Here is a 24,198-nt window from a genome sequence, read left to right as displayed (position 1 = left end):
TTCTGGTAAATGTGAACCTTATTAATGAATCACTAAATTGTTAATAACTCAGGCTACAGTGAAAAAGGTGAAATGGACAAGGATGAACAGGAAAGATGTGTGCAAGTAGATTTTCATGGGGATTTGACATGCAAACTGATTTTCAAAGGCTTTGACTCAGAGGACTCAGAAAGTAAAGCCAAGGAAAAAGTAGGTGTATAGAGTGAGTCTCTTTTGGTGGGTGAGTGAGTCATACCATAGATTTCTTTCCTTCAAATAGTATTGTCATAGCATCTGCTTAAGTTATTTGATCCAAGCTTTAAAAAGAAATATAGCAAGGCTCCCTTTCAGAAAAAAGACCCTAAGGAGTTTAACAGAAATTATGGTTTCTTTTCATCAACGTTGCTATGAGTCTTACTGCCACCAGCACTAATTACTGTGGCTCACAAACCCTGATCTCCTTCACTTTAAGCCCTCAAGAATACTCAGAGCCAAGCAGTGAAAATCCAACACTGACATGGGCTTTTTGCTCTCATTTTAAAATGCATTATGTAAGAGGGAGAATCCTTATCTGGAACTACAGGTTTGAACACATCGTACGTCTTAAATTAGACCTCTCTTTGAAGCTTACTTACAGAAAGGTAGATGGGAACACAGATAGAGCTGAAAGTCAGATTCTGGGCCCTTGCTGCAGTGCCTTTTATGTGAGAGGGTTAGAAAAAGATGAGCAAACACTGAAAGACTATAGACACTAAATAGCTGTGTTTATTTGAGGAAGGGACGTCCATTGTTGAGAACATTTCCTTGAGATGTATTATTTGGAATTATGTCCTTATGAGAACTGAGGTTAACTCTTCTTGGGAGGAAAATATTTCCTGTCATGAGAGAAATTAAATTAACTCTTTTAATCACAGTGCTGTGCAAGGTAGAATTGTAGCAGATGCTAAATGAAAAAACTATCCTTCATCTGAACTTTGCAATGTTTAGCTTTTTCTTTCCTCTAGGACAGCCTGTCCCTCTCTCCATATAATTCTTATGCTTACCCCATCCTATACTTACCATCTCTTTACTGGTCCTCCCTCCCTTTTACTCATTATTTGTTACAACTTTATTATATGGGGCACGATTTAGAAAATATGTCCAACATATGAGTGTTGAATACATACTTTGCTCAGTCATATCTGACTCTTTGCAACCCCATGGACTATAGCCTGCCAGGCTCCTCTGTCCATGTAATTCTCCAGGCAAGAGTACTGGAATGGGTAGCCATTCCTTTCTCCAGAGGATCTTCCCAACCCAGGGGATCGAATCTGGGTCTCCTACATTACAGGCAGATTCGTTACCATCTGAGCCACCAGGGAAGCCTTTTCATTTTTAAAATTTATTTTAATTCTTAAGTTGACACAGTATTACAGAGTTTATAACGTAGAGGGACCAAAATCATCCATAACCTTACCATTCAAGCCAGCAAACATTATTTTGGAAAAGGAATGCTTTTTGGAGGAAACACAAATCTAAAATTAAATATCATTTTACATTTTTGGGTAGAAAGCACAAAATCATACTCAGAGTATTCTTAAAAACATATTTGCTATATTTAAATTTCCTTAAAAGCCATCACACTTCATCAAGAAGTCTTAAGTGGGTGAAGATGATCACGTTTAGCAGATGAGGAGAAAGAGCTTCAGACAACTATTTCAGTGACAAAGAATGGATTAGATTTAAAATGATCCTCCAGTTCAGGCTCAAATAGTGGTGACATACTTTCCCTTCATGGGCTGGGAATGGGTCTGGAATTGTTTCTTGTATCAGAAGGTTGTACTGAAAATTGCCTTGAAAATATTTTCTAAATTGTAGGTGTGATGAAAAGTCTTTGGAGACTGTGTCTTTTTTTTTAACCAGACCCCAATTTTCAAAGGTGAATATGAGAATAAAGTATATCCAAGCAGCTCCTAGACTATTAAGAGTGGAGGTTCATATCCATGTCATTTTCTCTGTATTGGCAGATTAGGTCATAGGTCTCTGCTTTAGAGAAGCATTACCAGAGCCCTTCATGGGCAGTATAGACAAATGTAATTTGACTTTTCATTTTTCTTAGTTTAGAACCTATATAAAAATGGTGGACATTATAATGCCAGTAGTAACCTAGGTGTTTTATCACTTGATTTTTTTGTGTGGCTCTTGTACCTTTAAATGAAGTTATATATAATCACCAAAATGAGTTTTTAATGTAATTTACCCGTATCATTGTGGTTCCTGTAAACAGAAAAGTTAAATAGATTTGATTTCTACCCTCCTGGTGTTTGGTGAAGACACAGAGTTTGGCTTAAGATTCAAAATAACCCTTCCTCTTAGATCAGGCAGGTGACTCTCGTGTTGCTGTTTGTGTTGGAATAGATTCAGTGATATCAAACCCGTGCAACATGATTAACCCAGAAGGATCAGAGGAGGAAAAGTTTTTCTTTTTTTCTGCTTTGAATATTTGATAACATTTTTTCTTCCATATTGTTCATACAAATTTGTTCAAAGTGAAAAAAATTATTTAGGTAACCCATTTTGGGTAGGTTGAAAGGAAGATAGGTTGAAACCCATTTGGGTAGGTGATTAACTGGCCCGAGAATTTTTTCAGAGCTAGAGTTACTTTTCACCAGATCTCTTTTCAGAATAGCTTTATGTATTAATCATGCCAATATCCACACTCTGAGAAAACCACTGTACGGTTAGACAAGAGAGACTAGGCATTGAAATCAGTTCCTCAAACCACTGGAATCAATCAGTTCAGTTCAGTTCAGTTGCTCAGTCGTGTCCAACTCTTTGCGACCCCATGGGCTGCAGCACGCCAGACTTCCCTGTCCATCACCAATTCCCGGAGACTGCTCAAACTCATGTCCATCCGAGTCAGTGATGCCATCCAGCCGTCTCATCCTCTGTCATCCCCTTCTCCTCCTACCTTCAATCTTTCCCAGCATCAGGGTCTTTTCTGATGAGTCAGTGAGACTTATCAATAAATTGGATGTGATTGATAAGTAAAAGGAGGATTTTAGGATGAAACTCAGATTTCTGACTTGGGAATAGGATATAAAAAGTAGATTTGATCATGTATTTCATTTTAGGTAGATCAAACTTGGGATGTCTATGAGAAGTCTATTAGGATATATTATAAATGGGTCTAGAACTAAAAAATGAGGTCTGGTTCTGAAATAGATAATTGTGAGTCATTAGCATATAGCCTAAATTGAAGGGTGTTTAGCAGATTAAATGTGATGGGGCCAGAAGAGACACTTTAATTGTAGGGAGGAGGGAAGGTACAGAGCTGAAGATACCACCCTACTGTGAAGGTGATCAATGGCAGATCAGAGGTGTTTGCTGGAGTGGTTCTCTTGTCTCCAGGCATTCCTTCTCACAACTGAGGCACAGGCAGCAGCCCTCTTCTTTGAAGGGGGCAAAACTATAAGACAGAGACTGTAGAAATGCACCCCCCTTCCCTCAGAAATCACTTAAGCTGATTTATTGACTTTATTTAAGCTCTATTTATTGACTTTATTTAAGTCAATAAATAGAGGTTCTGGTTATCATGGCATCCCAAGGAAATATCCCCCTGAGTCAGGTGTCCCTAATCTAGAAGGGCCTGAACAGTGAAGATTATGGGTAGATTGAGAAGGCAGGGAAGTGCTCGTCCCTTCTATACGAATGGAGCAGCTCAATACTGACCATGTATAGGGCTAAGACTAAAATTAGGCAGTCTCTGTCCCAAACCTCAGTCTCAAAGGCTGCTTCTTTATTATTCTAACACTCTTCTTTTAAATATAACCTGGTTTTTAGTCTACAGAGGTATCTATTAAAAAAAAAATGTATACCTGGGAGATGCCACACTTTGAGAACATATTATGAATTACCTGGATGTTATAGTGGCAAAAGTATTGAACTTAAAATCAGAAAATCTCACTCTAATTTTCTGTCCTACTACAGTCATTTTCCTTTCCTAGGCCTCTATGTCTAAGCTTATAATAAGTGATAGAGTTATATGAGATAATCTCTAAGATTTCTTCTCTAAACATTTCTGGGTGAAAGTTAGTTGATAACCAGCCACATGTAAATGTTTATTCATATGCTAACTTGATTCTTCAGTTATTTGTTTAATGATGACGCTAAGCACACATTAGGTGCTTCAAGGATACAGGGATAAATAAGGAGCTCCGAGAAAAATATATATTTTTCCCTAGGTGAAAATGTATTTTCTCAAGAACCATTTCTTCAGGTTGTAGGTCCTTTTTTTATGAGTCAGACTTGGCATGTGGGGTTGGAGGTTGCTGGAGAGGAGAAAAAACATTTATTGTCCAAAGTGATGTCCTGAGAAACTAATCTTGAAACTGTAGATGCTGAGGGTCACAACATAACCACACTTCAGGGGACTTTTAACAAAAGAGTAGTGCCAATAGATTGCAGTTAAATAGACATCCTGGTAACAGAATGATCTAAAATAAAATAGCAAGACTCTACCTCTTAAGGTAAGAGTCAGAAGATACTCAGAGGTTTGAGAGAAGAATAACCATGTGGTTTTAGGGTCTTTCAGTGGGTTTGGAGCTATGTCTAGATTAAAGTGTCTAATATGTATGGATCTGTCTAGTTGATATGGTTTCACATGGTATCTTGAGCCAGTGTGTACCTGCTCGAGCATTCCTATTCTTTCTCAGACTCTTCTCCACTGTTCCATCAAATGGGATATAAGTTTCTATGAGTTATAAGAGCAACTTTACTTATTTTAGGAAAAATGCAGTATAAGGGAAAGGAGCAAGTGCTAATGAGAGTTGAAGATTAGCTTTTTAAACCAGAATTATCTGACTGAGTGGTTAAACTTGCTTTCTTATGGCATTATTTCTTTTTTCCTATATGTTCATTTCTTGCTGTTCAAAATCCCCACTTTCTTCTTTCAGTAAGAGGAGTATTTTTTTTTTTTTTTCTTCCAGGGAACTCTGCCTTCATCATTCCACATGACCCTGATGGCTGTGCCCTCCTCAGCCAGTGAGAGAACCCATGACTCCTGGTAAGTTAGACTGTATTTCCTTGGCATTTAGAAGTATCAAAGTTTCAAAATACATGCTTTGAAAACAGCTGATGCAGGCGTCCATGTTGCAAACCCCAGTGAGAATGTCCTTCTTTTGACTACGTTGAAGCAACTTTGCATCCCCCTTTCCCAGAGCCCCTTCAGTCCCTCTCTTCAGTTCTCTTACCTGTCCAGTATTCTGTGAGTAAATTCCTCATCTGCTTATGCTAGACGGTCTAGGCTTCTCCTACTCACATTGTTATAGATTAGATGTTTCTGTCCTCTCAAAATTCATATGTTAAAATGCTAACTTCCAGTGGGATGGTATTAGGAAGTGGGACCTTTGGGAGGTGATTTGATCATGAGGGTTGGAACCCTCACCAATGGGATTAACACTCTTATAAAAGAGACTCTGGACAGCTCTCTAGCCTCTTTGCACCCTGGGAGGATGCAGTGAGAAGTATGCACATCAGAAGAAGGCTTCCATCAGAGCCCATTCATACTGGCACTCTAATATCAGACTTCCAGCCTCTAGCACTGAGAAAAATAAAATTCTGTTGGTATTAAGCCACCAGTCTATGGCATTTTGTTAAGGCAGCCCAAACTAACAGAGACACATATTAAGCAGATAAAGCCTTCTCCATGTATTGCTCAATGCAGTGAGCCTTTCCTATTCAGAGGAAGGTTAAGAAATATATTTGAAGTATTCTCCAATTTCTCCAGGCCAGAATACTGGAGTGGGTAGCCTTTCCCTTCTGCAGGGGATCTTCCCAACCCAGGGACTGAACCCAGGTCTCCTGCATTGCAGGCGGATTCTTTACCATCTGAGCCACAAGGGAAGCCCTCCTATTCAGAGGAAGCTTAGGAAATATATTTGAAGTATATTTGGGGGGACAGAGCAAATGATCCTAAATCATCTTCCTCAAATATGTATAAGGAAGAACAATGAAATTCAGATTCTTGAAGCTCTCTTTTGTATGAAGTGCTTCCTGGTGGCTTAGCTGGTAAAGAATCCGCCTGCAATGCAGGAGACCTGGGTTCGATCCCTGAACCTGTCTTCACAACAGAGGGGCTTCTTTGGAGGTGTTGACAGGGCTCTGCTCGTGTCCAAGAGCTACTGCAAGCAGCTGCTCCCCCTTTTACTACTGGGTAAAGTGAAAGGTCCAGAAGTTTCCTCCGCTTCTGCTTTGGTTTGTGAGAAAAGGGATTCCATTATCTTCTACTCTCTCTTCAGACTTGTCTACAAGTCATTTATTATATTACAGCATTTCCAGAAATTTAGCAAATTCTTGAAAAGAAAGATTTAATCTTTTCAAGAGAAGCTGGAGAAGATTTATGGACGCCTATTCTTAACATGTCACAGTGTGGCTTGGCTGTTAAATTTACTGGGACCGCCTACACAGCTAAGGATTTCTGTGACTGCTGGAAATAATGACTTTAGGAGGTAACCAAACAGCATTAGAGAAAAATATTTGAGAAAAAAACAGATTTTTTAGGTTACAGGAGGATTTCTCATTTTATAAAAGAACATTGCATTTTTAGGAGCTCATTAAGTTGTTTTCCCTTATGTTTGACCCCAAATTAGAGTTTGGATTTCTTAATTTTCTATTCTAAAATCATCTGCAAGATATTGGGAAACTTGAGTTTCCAAGTCTTCAAAATGCCTTACACAAAATGAAAGCATTAGTTCTTAAGTATTATTATGGAATAAATTGAATTTTGTTAGGTTGCCTTTTGTAATCCTTATTTTTTTCTGTGCTTAATCATTACAGGTAATTTAAAAATAAATACTTCTGCAAGTGAACCAATAGAAATATTTCACTGTCATTGAACAGAAAGCTAAAAGCCTAATTACTGTATATATTGAACGTTCTTCTGTGGTAGTAATTTCTTTACTCTTTCAATATCTTTATTTTCTTTATTTAACATCCACAATTTTTCCCTTTATATGGTGGCCTTTTTTTCCCCCCCATTTTGTGGAAGAAAGTGGTACTCTGTTATACAAATATGCTCCCTATTTCCTTTGAAACTGTGTTCAGTCAGTCCCCGCAGAAAGAATAGGTAATGAAATTCTATCTCTCAAGTGTATGTAGACATATCAATCACTTTAAGTGGAAACAATCGTTCCTCTGCCATTTAGAGCCAACATCTTTGAACACAGAAACAGTACTATTGCTTTCTGTTACTATTTTTAGTTTTTCCATAGCATGCTTAGGTTTACATTCCATCCACATGCTGCCAAGGTCAAGAAAAGCAGATTTCCTGATAACATTTGATTTGAGCAAAGGGAATGATAAAAGGTGCGCTCTGTAATCTGGGTTTAGAGCCGACTGAAGATGTGGACCCCAGAGGAGGTAGTCCAGGAGCCCTGTGGTCTTGTCACCCCACAACCATTCCCAGACCTCTGTGCAGGCTTGGTCAGCAAGCGCAAAGAGTTGTAGCTGTTTATCATGCCTTTGACACCCAGCCCTACCTACTCTAACTTCTGCTTCACAATCCAGCATTTTTTTTCCTCCCTCCTACGTGAGCAAAATTTGCGCTGCCACCTTTTTCCTTAATAATCATCATACATGTTAAGCTTTTGTCTTGGTCTCAGTATTTTAGGAAGCTGACACCAGAAGACACGGAAGATAAGGCATTCGACCTCTTTTATTGCAACTCTTCCGATCCTTCGTGCCTGCTTTCCCCACCGTAGACTTTAAAACCCACGCGTGTTTGAAATGCTGCTGGCTAAGAGCATGGTGTTGATGAACGGGAGTCATATCATGTTAGCCCAAGGCCCTCTAGTTACTGTGAGGCGCTGCTGTCTCTACCCAAGGCACTGTTGCTGTGAAGCAAAGTCTCTCGCTCCCGATCCCCAGATACAGAGCAGTATCAATGCAGAAATATTAAAGAGAAAATTAATAATTTATATCAAAAATTCATTTGCAGCTGCACTTCAGTGAATTAATTACTTTTTGTCTTTCTCTTTTTATTCATTCCTCTCTCTTGCTAATGATCAACTTAGAACTAGGAAGAGGAAGAAGTAAGTGGGGTGGGAAGAAGTGGGAGGTGGGAGTCTGGTGCTGCGAGAGCAGAAAACACAAAGGAGCCCGTGCTTTAATGTGGGTGCCCTAAGGGACCTGACAAGTGAAAAGAGATAGGTTAAACTTAATCCCATCTTCTCTACCCCAAAAGCAATAGGAAACCATTTTACCATGTTATAGATTCTACTTAGTATTTTAGAAGAGGGGAAAATTAAAATCCAGCCAGCCAAAGTCCCAAGTTATTAAAAAGATTAATCTGTTGTTTATCACTACATCTTCTATGCAATTCACTTCCCTGTATGCTCATTAAAATAGTATAGCCACACAGACAAAGCGATTGTATAATAATGCTCAAGTGTTAATGGAGCTTGTGTACTGACTTCCAGAAGGGTTGGGGTAGGGGCAGCAATTTTTACATAACATTGGCTTATCACAACTTGCCAGATGACACTAAGGTAACCTTATGGCAGGGTTCAAATTCATAGTCATTTTAGTCATTTTCTAAACTAGAAGGGAAAAATCAGTCAGGGAAATTTTACTTGCCAAATCCCAGACGGAGGCAAAGCAAATAGATCCTTCCCATGTTTAAAGCATTCATGGAACAGGAAGACAGTTCCTATCATGCTATTCCAAGCTACCATTTTAAAGCAAGCAAAAAGATCTACTTCTTAATATACCTTATTCTAAGCAGCCATTTAATGGGAGAAATAACCTTTGTACTAACGAGATTTTGAAAATGAATGTAAAGGCAGACACTGAGCTTTCTCCAATAATCTTATTGTTCTGGCACAAGATGGGTAACCATTTGAGCACCAAATGACCCCCTCAGGGATAAACAGTTTCCACGGGTGTGAGTGAATGTTCCGGTGTGTGTGTCAGCAGAATGGGGCATAAAGTTAAGGGAGAAGTTGGAGAGAGTTCAGTGTTTCATTTTATCCCAGAGATCAGAGACTAGGAAAGGAAGAGAAGGAAGGACTTTCAGAGAGGGAGAAGGACTTCAAGAGCCAATGTTAATGACATCAGAGGCAAATGCTCTTCTCTTCAGGTCAGTGCAAACTATCACCAGGGGAGCCTATTGAGTCCTCTCTAAGAAGTTGGCCAGCTTGCACTGTAATGTTGTGCCCCAGGCTAGTAGAGTCTTTTGCCACTGCTTTGACGTGACCTCAGGTTATCAGGAGCCCATCAGCTAATTCCAAGTCTGTGGTCTGGAGGTTGGAATGGGACATCACCATCTAAAAAGTGGGTCTTTGCTTGAATTTCTAAAGAATGCCTAACAGATAACCAAAATTATCTATCCTAACAGTCTTGGTAGAAAAGATTTCTCCTCCCAACGTTGAAAACTCTTCAGATCACATGAATGCATAATTACACCAATGTTCATTTATGTAACTGTTTAAAGAGACCTGTCTGAAGAAGACTTGTTCAATGTCATTAAGCCACTTATAACCTCCATGCACTAAATATACTGGTATAATTCCACTGGCAATGGATGTGCACTTATATTTCCATCTTCCCTAGAATTCTTTATTCGAAAATTTATCAAAAAAAACCAACTCATCATATCAGACAATAAGAAACTGAAAATCTGTACCTAAGAAATACCTTTACTGTTCCAAACAAATGTAGAATAGCATTTGATAATGTAATTTAAAAAAATGGTTTGTTTGTCTGTTTCATATTTTGCATGTTAAAAGTAGCATTAAATAGAATAATCAAAAACTTTCTCCAACATCTCTTGGCAAGTGATTGCACCAGCAGGTGGAAAATTTGGTAGACATTTTTCCTTCCTAATTCCTTCAGCAGGAACATTTAGAAGAGTGTAATGATTGGCTTTAAGGAATCTCGTGCTTATGAAAAACTAACCTGATTCTGCCTTATGCATTCACATTTCATCTCCAGCCAGACTCTTCGCATACCGTGGAAGCTCCTGGAGACTTTTGACTACCTAGTACTGCCCTCATGTGGGCCAAGGGTGTCACTATTACAGGGAACTACCTGCTTTCCGTTCTTGACATTTGCAGAGGGAAGTCAAAATCATGATTTTTAATAGTTTTTAGCGTATACATTGATCTAAAATTTCAATTGAAATAGAACTGCTTTCTAGTTTCTAAATTAGTCAGAAAAAAAATACTTGGTATGCCTGGAAATAAAGAACAGGGGAGAAGGATAGGAAAATCTAGGCCAATGTTCTCTCTCACCTGGGATTCTTGTTTTCTCCACCCAGAAGGTCAAATCTCAGCTGAATCAGTATGCAGATCACATACACAGCAACCACAGTTCCAGACTAGGGAATGTGCTAATTGGCTCACCTGCTCGAAGAACCAGGGTACCAGGCGTCTGACACACCGCCTCTGAGGGAAGCAGGGCTTAATGCAGGACAAAATGTTCTTGCCACTCTGCACTGTCGCCTATCCTTGCTTCTAGCAAGCAGCCTGGCCATAAGCAGTGGTGACTGGGACACTTTCATAATTATTTCCCTCTTTGTAGACTAATCTGTACACTTGAGATGTTAGAATGCAGTCTAATTCAGAAGAAATGAAAATTAAAGCCAGTACCCCTTCAAGCCTGCTTTCCTCATACATTTCTCCTGTAGTGTTCCAAATAGTTCTCTAAATGGTGTGATGCATTCAAAAGGCAGGCCACACACTTAACATCAGTGGTGTTAACACTCTTTAGATCTGTTCTTGCATTGGGAATATGGTTGAAATTATAGTCCCCTTCCAGACTGCACAGTATAAGAAACAGTCCTGTTGGTTGCTACGTATAATTCCCTCCACTATTTGTCTCATGATTCCAACTCACAAACTCTTCAGTTGTTTTCTGAGATTGTATCTGGAAGAGAGGGAGTGCTTTTGAGAAGGAGCATAGAATTTCATGAGAGAATGCTTGCTCAGTTCTCAGAAACCATAATATCCTCGGAGCTCTCTGAATTGGGAGCTGTCTTCCTGAATCATGTGGCATCCGTGGAGCTGATGCAATAGGATAGGAAGATACCACAGCCACAGTTGTTGATTAACTCTGATAACTTACCCTGCCTAATGACGTGGAGGTCTTTCATGCTTCCACTGCCTAATGGAGCTCATTAGATGTACACTTATTAAATATTCAGATAATTGTGGTAGTCATAATAGTGGTAATGATAGCCCAATGATGACATGATGAAGAAGAAAGCATCCTTGAACTGGAAAGTTTTCATTTTGCCAAAGAAAGTCAAAAGAGCTTAGAGGACTTCCGAGAGCTATGTGCAGAACACACAAAGATTATTTAGTTGTTTCTTTGCTTTATAATTTTTTTTTTTAAATCTAAGAGTAATCATCTTGAAGATTTCCTGGGATTACCTGGCTATGCAAAAATGCAACCAGTTCCCAGACAACATAGATAACTTTCTCTTGATTTGGGTTTGTATTTTAACCTGAAACTAGCAATATAAAACTCTGTCTCAGCATTGTAATTTATGTTCTGCTTCAATTCTTTATTTATGATAGTTAGATTTTAGGTCAAATACCCTTGTGAAGCCAAAAACCTTACAATAGAGAGAGACTTCAACCTCAACTAAATAAGAATTTTTTTTTTCCTAAACAAGTCTGTTGCTGAAAATTTTTTTTTACTAATATTTTTCAACTCTTATGTTTGTCAGAGTCTCCAAGTTTGGGGCAGGATGAGATGCAAAAATGTCAGAAAATTCAAGAAAACTTCTATTTTGTAAGACTCAAAAGGATTTGATAAGAATATGAATTGTCAGTTTTGCTCATCACTCAGTTCTAAAAATCTATACTCAAAACCTTTCATGTCTGTCTTATCCCTCACTAGCATCAAACATAATAAAATCAAAATAAACTTCTGACAAAAATGAGGTTTCAAAATTTTACCATGGGTTTCTTTTCTGTTTGATTCTTTTTGATCAGCACCAGATACACTAGAAACAAACAAGTTCCTTCTGAATCCCATTTTGTCTCAGCAGTACTCCTAGCAGGAAAAAAATAAAAAGCAAAGACAAATATGGAAATGATGCTAAGATATTTCTTCTGTCATCTCTTTTAACAAGTTCATAAAAGCAATACCCGTGTTGGCTTTATGAATTTTCCAAATTGAAAATACGATAGATAATACAGTAAGGCTCAGCTTTTGAATTTGTGGTGATCTTTCTCTTGCATTTGGAAATTTTATATCCCTGACAGTTCAGTAGCACTATTTTCTCTTTTCTCTTAAGTCTAATGTAAGTCTAATGGGTTCACTTAAGCTTGTAATGAACAGCTTAGGAATTTTTACTCTTGGGTTTCAATCCTAGTAGGTGACAATAGCTTGTTTGCATTTGCCTTATATATTGGCTGCTGCATGGTAGTGAAAAGCAATCTTTTGCTGTCTATACAATTATTATGACGCTTCTTCAACACGATGTGCTCACTGACACTAGATTACCTTTTGCAGCCCTAGGCTTGCAACCTGGTGGTATTTGAATGTATTTGCTCCAAAGAAACTGTTGGTCTTATGACAGCTTTGCAGTGTGGAATGAGCTGAAAGCAGGCTCAACTGACCCAGTTATAACAACATCCCTGAATCTGAAGATTCTTCTGGCTTCTGATGGTTGCTTTTCTTATATTTGGAAAAGTCCACAACATGGCTAAAAAAAGAGAGAAACATCTTTGACTAAGTCTGCACTAGAGGAACTTGTCAGAGATCTTTTACTATTTTCTTTTTGTCCTGAGCAAGAGAGTCAAGGATAACAAACCATTAGGAACGTATTTGTGACAGTTGACTATTAACAATTGACTATTCCAGCTAATGTTGATGGAAGAGCAACAATGGTACTTCTAACATTTCTGTTTTGTAGTGGATTGTAGGTGGCAGTCTGATCAAAAGAGATAGCAGAGAAATTCTGTGATCCTACTGTTTTAATAGTAAGACTGTATGTCTATGAGGGGATAACACCGGTTGGCCTAAAGGAGATTATAGACAGTTGCAAACGTCTCCCACTCTTACCCTTTGTCACTTCTAAAATCCACTGCTAGTTTGGTGACCATTTTGGAAGTTTACTCTTTGATCATTTTTCTATTTCATGATATGTAATATTTAGAGAAAAATAATATAGGTTCTAGAAGGACTATTCATTTGAAAGAGAAATAGCCTAAGCAAGTGTGGATCAAAGTAACCTACCTGATGAAAACAAACCAAAGTATTTATTTGTACTAGTGGCTTTTGCTCCAGTTCCCTCCATGAGATCTAAATTAGTTCTATTAAGTCTAATTCCCAAAGAAGCTTTCATTTTCTGGGTCCATCTGCCAAAATGGATTGCCATTTGTGATGGACCCAGAAAGTAGTAAGCATGATGAGCAAATTTGCTATAGATATGTCATCTGCTGCTGATATAGGAGAAGGCATATTGCATAAGATTTCTTTGAAAGGAAGAACAAACTAAAAACTAGCTATTGAATTTCTAGCTACATGAATTTCTTGTCAGTGTTGAGGTGCCATGAGGGTGAACATTCTTCCTTACAAAGCCACCCAACAGATAGAAGAGGGAAAAAGAATTCCATCCTTCAGAAAAAGAAGTCAAGAGCTGACTCTTGTGCTTTCCCTATGTTTTCTCCAGAGCCCTATGGTGAATATTCTGTGCTGGTTAATTGTTCCTAATCAACTGAATCAAAGAGAAAGCAAAAATAAGAACAACTCCTTGCTGTATATTTACTATAAGCTCAGTTCTCCTCCAAGATAGAGGACACCAAGACGAATCTTAGAAATGACCTTTTCAGACATTTCCTCCCACCTATTACCCAGTTTTCCCACTTGCTCTTTTTTAAAAGTGCTTTTAAAAATACTTTCCCTGCAAATGTATGCAGCATAATAATCTGATAATAATAGTATAATCAGCATAATCTTTAATATTCACTCTAGTTCAACCTTTACCAAGTTCTAACCATGCTAGAAAATAGATATTGAATGAGTAGAACAGCCCATTTCAGTCCCTTTACTTAGAACCACCACCGTGAGTGTGTGATAATACTTTGAAAGCGTGTGCTTTGATCAAGGTCAGAGTTGGGTTTAAAGTCATGACACAGGAACAGACAATGGTAACTTTGGTGATGGGGAGAGAGGAGATGGAATGGCTAAACTTCATTAATGGTAGATCACTAGGAGAAGACCCCCAAACCCCTGCCCCTGAGGTCTGTAAAGGACACGGAGTTCAGAAGCACTTCCGCGAGGACTGTGTTTAGTACAATGATGTACTTAGCCCACTACTTAAACCATTCCAGATGTGTTCTTAAGCTGCCCCTCTTTGTCACTAACTTGAGTCATACTTTATTCCTTACAATCTAAGAATCCTAATGAGGGGCACTCAAAATATTTTCACATCTGTGAATCACTCAGACTTTTAACCAACCCTCTTCTTTCGAGGAATGATTGGAGGAGATGGAAAAACAAGAAGAAAGTTAGGGAAGATTCTACTATTCTTCTGGGATAGATATGCCCAAATCCATAATTGTAGGCTTTCATCTGCTTATCAGTTGCATGTCATAATGAGCATCAATTTTCTGTGTGTCTGAGGTAAATTGTATAAACTAGGAAGTTTTGAAAAAAACAGGAACCATAATGAACCTAGTATTAAAACTGAAAGTGATTGGTGCTTCTGAATCATTAATGTCTGTAAGAATATTTGGGGTGAGTGCTCATAATGTAAGTTCTGATTTCTTAGGTGTAAGATGGGCCTGAGACTGCATTCTTACAGTCTTCCACGTGATGCCATTATGATTGATCATCTGTCAATCACATTTTGAGTAGCAAGGATATAAAAATGAAGGTGCAGCTCCACAACCAGTCTCATTAATCCCTTGTAGGCTGGTGAATAAAAATGACCATTAAAACCAGATCAGGTCACCATTTCTGATCTGTGTGGCTTTGAGCAACTCATTTAACCCATTTAACTTCCTCATTTATAAAATGATGATGATATTTCTCTTGCTCTTCTCCATAAAAATAAAAAATGGTAGATGATGCTGGTGCTTCAGGAGGGCTTGAGGCTCTGGGAGCCCTGGAATGGGAAGCCACAATAGCTTCTGTGGAGGCTTCTGTGATGGCATCTGGGACCTAGGTTTCAGCTGGAGAGCTTATGGAGGCAAGGACAAAGAGTGGCTCCCTGTTACCAAGCTGTTCTACCTGGTTAAGGACAGGAAATTGCGTCTTTGGAGATCTGTCTCTTTTCTTTGCTCATCAAGGAATCATTGACTTTTTCCTGGGGGCATCTCTCAAGGACAGAGTTTTGAAGATTGTTTTTCAGTGGCTTAGTTGTGTCCAACTCCTTATGACCCCATGGACTGCAGCACTCCAGGCTTCCCTGTCCTTCACCATCTCCTGGAGTTTGCTCAAACTCATGTCCATTGAGTCGGTGATGCCATTCAGTCATCTCATCCTCTGTTGTCCCCTTCTCTTCCTGCCTTCAATCTTTCCTAGCATTTGAAGACTGTGGCTGTGCAGAAGCAGACCTGTGCTGACTAGCAAACCAGGTTGAAGGCATTTGTCCCCCCCGGGGATTATGACAGACATATTGCATTAGGTGTCAAGTCCTCTAAGGAGGTAGCCATTGCCATCTGTGGGGCCATCATCCTGGCCAGCTCTCCATTGACCCTGTTGGATGAGGCTTCTGTAGTAACAAGATCAGCAAACCCCATACCGTCCCCTGCAAGGTGACTGCCCACTGTGGCTGTGTGCTGGTACCTCTCATCCCTGCCCCAGGGGTACTGGCATCATCTCAGGCCCTGTGCCCAAGAAGCTCCTGCTGATGGCCGGAATCGACAACTGCTACACTTCTCATGAGGGCTGCACCACCAGCCTGGAAACTTCATTGAAGCCTCTTTTGATGCCATTTCCAAGATCTATAGGCAGTTCACCCCTGACCTCGTTATCAAGTGTTCACCAAGTCTCCATATCAGGAGTTCACTGGCGAACTTTCAGACTTTTCATGCAGATAGCCCAGGCTCTAGCTGGTAGCCACTACCTAGTTTTATGAGAAAAATAAAGTGAATGAAGCCAGAAAAAAAAATTATCTTGCAGGATGATTCTGAAAATTAAATGATGTAACATATAAATTTGATAATAGCTTTTAAGTAAATGACATTTTTTAATCAAAAAGTATTTTGAACAATATGCAGTTTCCAATAGTAAGTGTCAGAGGGAAAGAAATGCATGTTTTCTGACCTAAAGAGTTTGTAAACCAATAAGAGTAAAATCAAAATGTCTATAAATTGCTAAAATAGAATATACGTCGAATAATAAATGTCATGAGAGAGGTAAAAACAAAATGCTCTGGAGTTGATAGAAGGAAAGGTTAACGGAGGGATGGAAGAATGAGAAAGATGGAGAAATAAGGGACATCTTCAACAAGGAGTTTGCATTTGAACTAAACCTTAAAAGATAAGTAAAAGTTCAGCAGGCAGAGAAGATGAAGAGTGTCATTTAAAGCAGAAGTAACAGCTGTAGACACCATGATATTGTGAAAAACAGTGGCCTTTTAATGACATTTCCAGAATTCCAGTGTGTCTAGAACTAGGTCAGATTGGGAGAAGAGGAAGAAGATGAAGCTGGTGGCACGCAGAAGGGAAAGATCTCATATGCTGTGCTGAGTTCCTGGGACGGACAACACCTCCCTCCTATTACAGATCTCATCACGCATTATCATAATTATGTATTAGCTCAAACATGACTCTGTACCTCAACTGCAAATGTCTGACCCATAACAAGAACTCAGTGAATTGTTGTTGGCAGAATAAATGTCTAAGTGTTACAGGGAGAGAGTTTCTTGCAGTAGGATTAAAGGCCTTAAATAATATTGCATAGCTAGATCCCATAGTTGCCTATTCTGCTTGTCCTGCGGTGACCCCAGCCTACAGATTTGCTCCAGCATAAATATGCTCCTGAGACACCCAGCATTTTTTATTTGGAATGATTGTTACATTATGTAACAAAACAACCATCCTATTATACGACCCATTGCATGCCTTCCATTTGGCCTCCCTGTGATGATTCAATCTCTGAGTGGCGCTTAAGATGGTAAAGGTTGAGAGATGCTATTATACTCTAAGCAGATTGAGATCATCAGATGAAAACTATGGTGTGTCAGCATTGCATCCACCATGGCTTGTAACACAAAGTTCAGTAATATAGCTTGCAGCTACTAGTTGATTAGAACAGCTTTCTAGGCTAGGACGTCTTAAACACGCAGAAGCATGGGGTTGCTTCTTTCCCCACAGAAGCAGAGTGGTAGTCTCCAGTGAATGATATGATTTCAATACAGAAGTTTTGCTTACATCTCACTTCGTTTCCATTCCATCTATTGATTTTTTTTTTTTTCAGGATTGTGCACATGTATTGGAATACCTTTATTAAATCCCCCAGGCGTGCCAAGTAAACACAAATAGAATAGAATTAGGAACAACTGTAAGAGAACAATTGTAAGTAGATCTTGCCTTCGTATTATATTAGGAATAGAAACCTTGAATTTATCAGATGGAATCATTTAAGGGCTGGCTCTAGGCAGAATGGGAAAGAAGGCAAAAGCTGATTTTCTACAGAGAGAGGACAATGCAGAGGTCAAGGGCACGGGCTGGAGGTAAGCTACTTGGATTCCAAACCTTACTTGAAGACTTCCTAGCTTTGTGATTTTGGTTGCATTGTTCAGTCTTTTATGCTTCAGGCTCATCCTCTATAAAGCAGAGATTATAATATTAGTTAATCCATAAAGCTATGGAAAGTTAATCCAGGAAATATTGCTTGGAATAATGCTGACACACAGTAAGAGCTTAATAACTATTAGCCATTCTTATAGTCTCCAGGGTCTCTACCTCACTAATTCAGTAACTATCCGCTCATACTTCCAGACTCCCTCATTGCATATTTCTGATGCTCCCCTGTATCTTCCTTCTTCTCATTTCTAGCAAGAGTTTGAGTCATTTATGTTTGTGTAATTGTGTCCCCAGAAAATGTTGCCCCAACAGAAACCTTTTTATTTACCTTTTATTTCTTACTGTAGGAAGAAAAGTGCTTTTTTTTTTTTTTTAATAATTAGGGAATCCACAATGTTACTAATCAAATGGGAGGCCTATTATCCCAGCCCATACCTAAAGCCTCTGAAGGCACAGCAATATACGTTCATTTATGCAACAGATATTGATTGAAGTGTTCTATGTGTCACAGACTCCTGGATGTTCAGAGAGGGCGAAGATAACAAGGCAGGGGGATGCTCAGTACTTACTGGGGAGCGTGAGAACAGCAGGACGGGGAATTGAACCCAGTCTGCTGTAGGGGAGGAGATGGTGGCAGGAAAGGCTCCTCTTCATCTGTCAATGCAGAATTCCTAGGATTACTTAATGATGAGCATCAGTTTCATCTAACTAGTTAGAGGACAAAGTCTTCTTTCTCTTCTGTCTAAAAATCCTGGAACTATATCCCTCCACACTTTTACAGTGCTCAAAGGACAGGGGAGCGGAAATCTAATGTTTCCCTACCTCACATATTGGGGACTTGGGTCACAGGAAGGAAAACTTTCCTTCAGGCATTACTTACACTGTGAAAACAGCATGAGTGCATTCATGCATTCACTTCTCTTCACTGTGCCTCCTGCAAAGTGCTTACTGAACACACACAATCCATGTCAATAACGTTAGGTAAAATGGAGTTTATATTAATAAAAGACATTGTGTCTCTGTTCATGTGGAAATTAAAGGTTGTTGAAAGATAAGATGTATCCTACAACAGAAATAGTTAAGTAACAATGAGATGAAACATAATTAATTCTCAGTGAATTATTCTATCAGTGATTCTTGATGTTCTGGAACGGATATCGGTTAAGATAGCAAATACTGAAAGTTTCATCTCAAGCGCCATGTCCTACCAGCTGGAAGTAAATAGCTGGAAAACTGTGTAGCCAGTGATTATCTTACTTTGCCAGACTCAGAAAGAAGTAACTTCGGGACTAATCTTCATCATGCCATAGGAATGGGAAGTGTGAGCACTTGCCGCATCTTTGCCATGATGTGCCAGCTATGTGGGCTTCCCAGGTGGTTCAGTGGTAAAGAATTACCTGCCAGTGCAGGAGATGCAAGAGACATAGGTTCAATCCCTGGGTAAGGAAGATCCCCTGGAGTGGGAAATGGCAACCCACTCCAGTATTCTTGTCTGGAAAATTACATGGACAGAGGAACCTGAGGGCTACCAGTCCATAGGATCGCAAAGAGTCAGACAGGACTCAGCATGGCACAACAGCTGGCTCCATAGTAAGCTACATCATAGCAGGATGGTTAAGAAAAGATTCTGCAGTCTAAAAGACCTGACTTCTGCTCTTTGCTAACTCTGTTGTTCAGTCACCCAGTCATCTCCAACTTTTTGCGACCCCATGGATTACAGCACGCAAGGCTAACTCTGTGGCCTTGGGCAATTTATTTAACTTGTCTGAGTCTCAATTTTTGTAAATGGAAAGTGGAGGGTACTATTGTTTACCGACTCTCCCAGATCGGTCCCTAGCAAGGGTCTCTCTGGCTGGTGCCATTTGTGCCAATAGGAGACTGCATTTGGTTCAGAAGCAAAGGGAACGCTTTATTCTTTAATCAAAGAACGGAGATTTGCAAGGTTGCACTCCAGAGTACATGCTCTCCCTAAAAGACGGTGGCCTGCAGGGCTGCTTTGTTTGGTTTTTGTCCGCAGGGATCGAGTCAGGTTCTCACGGGTTGTGTGTAGGTGCTCACTGCCCGTGGCTTCAGATGCCAGTGCCCAGCATAGTGACTCCGCCTCCGTCTTGAATTAAGGTGGCAGGGGCACAGAGTTTCTGCTTATAGACCCCCAAACTGAGATTCTAGGTACAGTTTCAGGAGAAACTCTGGTATGAACAGGCAGGCGCAAGGCCGCTGCCTGCAGGAACCTACGTGCAAGTGACACCAAATGAAGCATAAAGAAAAAGAGAAAGGTTAGACTCTATTATCCAGATTCTAATTTTATTCCCCAGGAATTGTTAATGGGCTTTGCCAGTGACAAACCCCTCCTCTGTCTTTTGTCCTGCTCCTTATTCCTCCTCTCATCTCCTATAATTACTTCCTGCTAATTTGAGGTGTCATCGTAACCCTGGGTGAATGAATAGAGCTTCTCCCCAGCTGCCTTTACGTCTGTTTGATTGTGACCAGGCCTCACCCCTGACCATTTGTATCCCTGGTGACCACCTTTTGGAGACAAAGGATGCCAAGATATATTTAAGATATATGGTTTAGATATTAGCAAGAGAATTATGGTCACATGTCACATTTTTCCTAAAAATGACAGTGCCTAGATCTTTTGCCTGTAGGCACAAGTGTGCCCTGGTGGTGAGGCTCAATGTCGTGGTTGAATATCCCAGGTCTCCCTTGTGGTGTTTTTTGAAAGATAAGAACTTCAGGTCAGAGAGGGGTTCACGAGAGTAGTCAAGGGGTTTATTGCCTCAGGTTGTCTCTCTGGAGGTTGGGGCTTTGGGGCCGTCTTCACTCAAGTATGATGTCCCCAGAGTGATCCCTGCAGCTTCAGGACTGAGTGTGTGGTTAGGGTCACCAAGGCAGGCCCATTCCATTTAGGAGTGAGCTGACTTTGAGGGCTACTGGTTTTCCAGGTTTTCAGACTCACCCAGACTCTGGCCAGAAGAGGTGGAAGGCCTGGTGGGAGGGTGCTGGCAGCCCTCAGTTACCATTATGGTGTGTGAGATTTCATGGTTTTCTCCTTACCTTGAAGGCATACTCGAGTGCTTTCATTTCAGGGGGGCTAAGGTGTCCTGTCTCAGGTTGGGAAATGGGTCTACCATACATGAGTTCAAATGCACTTAGCTTTAACTTACAGCTTGGAGCTAACTGCTGCGAAAGTAGGGCAGTCAGAACCAACTTAGTCCAGTTTTCTTTAGCTTGACTAAGGGTAGTTGTTTCAAGGTCTGATTGGATCTCTCTACTTTCCCTGTCAATTGGGGTCTCCAGGCTGAATGGTAGCTCCATTTTACACCCAGGGCACTCGTTATCATCCCCTTTGTCACTTGAGACAAAACTGCTGGACTATGATGACTTTGTAGAAATCCTGGGAGCCCAAACCTGGGGATTATTTCTTTAGGTAATGTCTTAGCCATTGCAGCCACCATTTCAGTCCTAGCAGGGAATACTTCTGTCCACCTAGAAAAGTAAGTCTACTAGCACCAAGAGATACCTGAAATTGCCCAACACTCTTGGCATGACAGTGAAAATCTGCCAGTCTTCTCTAGCATGTGACCCTCTGGTTGCATAGGTCTTACCTGGGGGCTTCTGAGGGGGGGGGGGGGGGCGTCTGGTGTTCATGATACAGATGAGGCCTGTTTCAAGTAACCAACTGACTATGCTTTTCATGCGAGAAGTTACCATGACCTCAACTAACCAATTACCTAGGGCTTCCCTCTTACAGTGGGTTCCTTGATAAGCCTCCCTGAAGGCTTGACAAGCTGCAGTTTGAGGAAAGAAGTATCGCCCATGTTCGTTAACGAGCCACACATGGCCTCCTAGATAGATGTCTGCTGAAGCTCCATCTTCACGCTTTGTCTAATTCTTCCTCTGTGTAGATGGGAGAACGATTGGATGGATCTGTCCTTAAGGCATGAGGGATAGTTGCCAAGTTACTAGTTCTGGGGCCACCCTGTCGACAGTTGCGTCTGCCTCGTTATTTCCCTCTATCACCTCTGCATCCTCTTTTTGGTGACCCATATGGTGAATTGCTGCTACTTTTTTGGAAGCTATATTGCTTTGAAGAGCTTTAATATGCTTAAACCATGTTTTACTTGTTTATTCTCTGCAGTAAGCATACTGCTTTCCTTCTATATAGTCTCGTGTATGTGTAGGATGGTATGTATAAGCATACCAAGAACCTATGTAAATATTTAAGATTCTCTCTGGCCTGATTCCAGGGCTCAGGTGTGGGCTCTCAACTCCACCTTTTGTGCAAAAGTTCCTGGGGTAGACTTCTTGCTTCTGTGACTTGACTCTGGAAGGTCACTACATATTGCTCCTTTTTTTTTTTTTTTTTTTGCTCCCTCATAAAGTTGCTTCCATCTGTGAGCCATTGCTCTTAGGTATTTTGGAGAGGCTCACTTCCCAGGCTAGGATGACAGGAATAGATCGTGTCAATGGTTTCTATACAGTGACGCTCCAGGGGTCCTGTTTTTGTGGGTAGCAGGGTGAGAGGAGTGACAGGTTTATGGTTGTCCCTGGGTTGTCTAAAAGCATAGACTGAATTTGAATCAAACTTCTGGAGTATAGCCATTGTTTTCCCTTAGAGCTTTAGTGAAGCCTGAACCTGATGTGGGGGCCATATAGTGATTGGCTGACCAAGCATTAACTTTTCAATCTTCTTAAGCAGAGTTGTTAAGTAGCTGCTACTGCCCATAGGCAAGGAAGTCATCCCTTAGCAGTTAGATATAATTGGGGAAATAAGCACCCACTCCAGTAACGGGTCCCAGTTTCTGAGCTAATACCCTAAGAGCAGTTCCCCTCCTGTCATGAGTATATAGGTCAAAAAATTTAGCTAAATCTAGGAGAGCCAGAACAGGGGCATAAAGTAGTTGGTTGATCAATTCTTGAATGAATCCTTTGTATTTTCAATTCTTTAAAAGGATTATTATCTTTTCCTTTGACTTTTCATATAGAGGCTTACCTATTAGACCATAGATAGAGATGCAGATGCCACAAAATCTGGCTATCCCCAGGGAACCTTTAAACTGTCTTACAGCTTTAGGAGGGGCAGAGCTACAAACAAGTCTTCTTTCCTGGGACAGGCTTTTCTGACCTGTGAGAATGAAGCATTGTCTTGGACACCTTTTATCCTGTATTGACTAGGTTGTTCAGGGTGGTTAGCAATTTTTTTCAGAGGTCTCTATAAGTTAGAACTGGCAATCAGGATGTTGTCTATATTCTGGATTCTCTTCTCCAAATCTTTTAGGTCTTTAGCAAAAGTTTCCCCAAAGATGGTGGGGGAATTTTTGAACCCTCAAAGCAGCAGTATCTTTCATTTTTTATTTATTTGGCTGTGGAGGTCTTAGTTGAGACATGCAGGATCTAGTTCCCTGACCAGGGATCAAACCCGAGTCCCCTGGATTAGGAACGCAGAGTCTTAACCACTAGGTCACCAAGGAAATCCCTGTATTGTTGTTTTTGTCGTGTGTTTGGGTGTTGCCACTCAAAAGCAAAAATTTCCTGTGACTCTGGTTTCTAATAAAGAAAATCAGGTCCTGGTGGACAGTAAAGTAGCCAGCAGAGTGTAGGGATTAGATACTACTGGGTATATATCCTCAGTGGTTTCATTGACTGCCTAGAGCTCCATACCATCTAGTATTCCCCATTGGGTTTTCTTAACAGGAAGAGTGGGGGTGTTACATACTGACTGACATGGTCTAAGTCCCTGGTCAATTAGGTCTTGTATAACAGGGCGGTGCCCAATAAGGCCTCTCAGTGGAGAGGGTACTGCTTTCCTTTGGGTCATGTATGTCCAGGTTTAGATGGGCTAACACAGGCCTGGTGCCTGCAGCTCATTCTACCTGTTCTTGGGTCCAGACCTTGGGATTTATCCCAGAGAGATTGACTTGCTCTGTCTGGGAGCCTTGTCCTCGGACATTAGCATTGTCGTACTGTGCCCTTTGTCTAAGGGGACGCCAGTCTCTAATTAGTCTCCCATTAAGTGAATAGTAGCCCCTGATTTATCTCTTCCTGGCAGGGATATAGGACCTTGGGGGGCATATAAGAATGTGTTTGTCCAGTTTACATTCTGATGACTCTATGGATGCCTGTTCTTGGGATTTCCCTGATAGCCCCATAATTTTACAACCCCTGTGACTGAGTTTGCCTGATTTAGTATGCATAATGGAATAAATGGCACTGGTGTCAACTAAGAATTCGACAGGCTTTACTCCTGTGTTCAATGTCAGCTGAGGCTCTTTAGGGATCAATTGGAGTTCCAGGTTAGGAGCCCTTGGCCCCTTCATTCTACATCTGGACCATCTACCTTGAAGAGCGGTGGCCAGGATTTGCCATTTCTGTCCCCTTTGAGGGTGGCAAAAACATTCTCTCTTCCAGGTCCTCCTTGTTTACAGATGGTGCCCTGTTTGGGTTCCAGTTCCCGTGGCTTGCTAGCCCTTGG

At 40.5% G+C, this 24,198-nt stretch overlaps 1 pseudogene; it reads left to right on the top strand.

Moving 5' to 3' along the window:
* Nucleotides 1-15,028: 15,028 nt before the first annotated feature.
* Nucleotides 15,029-16,013, top strand: LOC133068032 (small ribosomal subunit protein uS5-like; annotated as a pseudogene).
* Nucleotides 16,014-24,198: the final 8,185 nt, after the last annotated feature.

This window comes from Dama dama, chromosome 13 (genome assembly GCF_033118175.1).
Source record: "Dama dama isolate Ldn47 chromosome 13, ASM3311817v1, whole genome shotgun sequence".
Taxonomy (NCBI): domain Eukaryota; kingdom Metazoa; phylum Chordata; class Mammalia; order Artiodactyla; family Cervidae; genus Dama; species Dama dama.
The sequence above is the reverse complement of the archived record's forward strand: the minus strand, read 5'-3'. Positions and strand labels throughout refer to the sequence as shown.